The sequence below is a fragment of the Belonocnema kinseyi genome, chromosome 1, assembly GCF_010883055.1.
Source record: "Belonocnema kinseyi isolate 2016_QV_RU_SX_M_011 chromosome 1, B_treatae_v1, whole genome shotgun sequence".
In the NCBI taxonomy this organism is placed as follows: Eukaryota; Metazoa; Arthropoda; class Insecta; order Hymenoptera; family Cynipidae; genus Belonocnema; species Belonocnema kinseyi.
The window spans coordinates 92,359,870-92,363,541 of NC_046657.1; the positions used below are offsets into that span (position 1 = coordinate 92,359,870).

Below are 3,672 nucleotides of genomic sequence, written 5' to 3' on the forward strand. Positions count from 1 at the left end.
TATTCATGACGTATGCGTATACAGCGATGTCCCAGCATGCAGAGACGTGCATTAGGCCCTATAAAAACCGAAAGTACCAGCATGGGCCAGTTACTTTACTTTGGATTACTTTGGATTACTTCTACACCCAAAATTAACAACACCCAAGAATCAACCCACTTTTCAAACATCCAGTCTAATTTACAACTCACTCTCTACCACTACGCAGAGGTCATATTAGTAGTTCTAGCAACCTGGACCTTTAGTAATCGTCAATTATAATAAATCGCTGGTAAGCAATGTTTATAGTCAGTTCTAAAATTCCTTTTGTTTAAACTCCTTGGCCTACAATAAAATTGATCCATTTATTTTAAGCTACTGGCCAAGGACTAAACTCGTCTTCCGTCATCTTCGTGCTTTGTATACATTCTATTTTACAATTGTTTACAATAAATTACTTTCACATATTATTATTGGCTACTCTTTCCTCTTCCCTGTGTGAGATCTTCAATCTCAACTAAAACGAGGAATCTAATTAAAGGGTGAGTATTTTACGGTCTTCATGACGTAACACTGTATCGCTTATTTTATTCCTTAAAATATTTTCTGCAAATCTCATTGGTAGTTTTTATTTAATAAAAAATATTTCTAAAAACCTATTGTTTACAAAAATAAAGATTTTATAATCCCTAAATAACATTTCTCATCTAAAAACCTATCGATGATATTTGCGGGGAATCTTTTCGGGAATAAAATGAGCCATACAGCATTGCGATTGAATAATAGTTACAACTCTTACCTAAAGTGAGAGAGAAAAACATTAAAGCGTAAAACCTATTGTTTAATAAAAAATGAAAGAAGTGAAATATGTATTTCAAAAGTTCCCCTCAAGTTCTTTTCCAAAACCAGTTATAATTAACAATAAAACATTTTCCTCGATTTTATAAATCATTTTTAACAGCGTTTAATTTTTAGCTTAAAATAACTTCAGTTCGTGGTTAATTTACAAAAAAGTATAATGAAAATTCCCTTTCCCTCTTAAATCTTAGGCTAAATTTCATGAAAATAGTTATAACGTGAAGCAAATTTTTGAAAAATAATCTACATTGAAGAAAAAGGAATTTTTCACATGTTTAAAAATAACTTGGAATTGTTTGAATAGTTGAAAATATTTATTAAGAATAATAGAATTTTTTGGAAATTTTGATTCAATTTCGTTTAGAATCCTTTCTTCAAAATAAAGAAATCATTAAAAATTTGAACAGAAATCTTGAGATAATTTTATTATTCTTCTGAAACCTTTAGAAATTCTTAAATAGCTTCTCATTTTTTGTTCTAAATCATAAAAAATGTACATTTCGTTAAAAAATTTTCAAAACCTTCTCCAGATTTTAACTATTTTCGATTCGTTTAAAAACTACTGTAACTTCTACAAATAAAAAAATTTATTCCGAAATAATTGTTTTTAAATCTGCAGAACTTAAAATTAACCTTTTAAAATGAAATCTGAATAATTTCAATTTTTCTCAAAGTCTTATTGTCCGTTTGGTAGAAACATTAAAAAATAGAAAATTCTAAAATTTAAAAATGTACTATAAAATTATAAAACTTTATTAAATTTCACCCACGATAAGCTTGATTCTATTATATATATTTTTAAACTGGGAAATCAATTAAGATATAAATTTTTTATTATCCAAAGTAGAAAGACGTTGATTGGCATTATATAATAATTATATAATATAATATTTTTAAGGTCATGGGATGAGTGGGTCACGTGACCAGATTCCTACCTTAACGTGACTTTTTTTATTTCCCAACCTATTATCACGCGAAACGCCACATCGAGTTGAAAATTTGGCATACGAAACAAGAAGCACTAAGAATGGTGGGTCTGGTCCTAAATTTGTATAATTATGAAAAAAGTTTTTTGTTGTGAATAATTTGTTTTGCCTTTTTTCATAATTATTATAATTTAGGATCAGACCCATCTTTCTTAGTGCTTCTTATTTATTATCCCAAATTTTCAACTCGATGTGGCGCTTTGTGTGAAAATAAGTTGGGAAATCAAAAAAGTGAGGATAAGGTAGAAATCTGATCACGTGACCAACTCGTCACATGACCTTAAAAGAGAAAAACTTTAACAACAAAACGATATACCTATATACACTTTATACGTAAAAGCGTTGCCACAACACTACAGTTTGATAACGTCCCTTAAAATAATATTTCCATTATTTAACAATATTTTGATCATTTGGTACTTTGAAAAATTGAATTTCGTTAGCTTTGTCATGCTCCCGATTACTTTTTTATCCCGATTCACAATCAAAACAAACGCGCTTCACGATTTTCGTTCAAAATTTCAACACTGCGGATATTTGAATTAAGAGCAGTTTTTTTCGCTTAGAAAATGGAAAATGTCGAAAATGGCACTCAAAACATTCAAATATTATTTAAAACTGTCAATAACTTAATTTTAATGTGTTTTTAAATTCAAAGTTATTATTTTGATATTTTGTCATGCATTTGCAACGAGCATAGGCCAATTGCATAGCTGGCGCTGCCACACGGCCACCGTCAACACATTGTACATTTTCAGCTCAGAGTTCCAGGGGACTGATACACCTTTATGATTCTAAATATTAATAATTTATATTATGGTCATACTTAATATACTGACTGTTAAACATATTTTTGATCAGTATCTTCGAAAAGTAAATCTTATACAAATAATTCATCGCACCACCTAACCACTTCAAGATGTCAACAAGCACTATTCGCATACCGAAGCGCGAAACTGTACTAAATTTTGGTATAGTATCTTGATTTGCAACGGAAGTGTCTCTCTCTTCTTGATTGACCAATCCGCAGTCAGCTGCCCGATTGGTGCGCTGAGGTTTTGTATGACAGGCATAAATATTTTATTTTATTCAAGATTTGCAGTTCAGAACTTTTTTTTAGTAAATATTTAATATTCATGCAAATATAAAATAACACAATATTACATTTTCCCCTTCTCTTATTCAAGCTTAGACAATAAAAAGTAATTTGTTAGTGATTTCCTGGTATAAGGAATGTACCTACTAATAAATTTTCCTTCCTTCATATAAACTGGTTATAAATACATAAATATAATAGTTTTGCGTGTTCAATTAAAAGTATTAAATAAATTTGATTTTTATCAAAATATTTAGGAGGTTCGAAAAACTGATAACGATGATTCATTTAATATGTAAGTAAATGTTAGCAAAGAAAGAAAATATTAATACCAGCGCCAAACACAACCTCAACTATCCTTTCTACTAAATCACTTTTTTCCTTTTAAAGATTGTTTCCTATATTTCAGCCATCGTTTAAGCTGTTTAACATTGTGCTCTTCCACCGATTTCTGCACTAATTTTGCACCTGGAAAATCCTCTTCCGTGATTTTTGCCGGATTTTCACACATTTTTTTGAAGATGACGAATGTCAACAGATATAAATAATGGGCTTGCTCGCCACACTTTTCGCAATTTTTTCTGAATATAATTAAAATTTTTTGCCTTTAAACTCTCATTTATTTACACATTTATTTTTCGTTGTTATTTTCATTCACAATATTTTCCATACATTTCGACACAAAACTGTTCGAAAAATACAGAAATGACGTAAGATTCTGGCACGTGCGCACTGTCGATGTCTAGGATAAAA

The 3,672-nt window shown here is 29.7% G+C and overlaps 1 protein-coding gene across 2 annotated transcripts in view; it reads right to left on the reverse strand.

Annotated features, from left to right (window-relative positions):
• Positions 1-2,759, reverse strand: part of LOC117167991 — a 6,924-nt gene extending 4,165 nt beyond the window's left edge. For both annotated transcript variants that reach the window (XM_033353308.1, XM_033353298.1), the window contains exon 1: positions 2,663-2,759. The gene's annotated coding sequence lies outside the window, so the exon portion shown is untranslated. The remainder of the gene's footprint in view (positions 1-2,662) is intronic.
• Between the last annotated feature and the right edge of the window lie 913 nt (positions 2,760-3,672).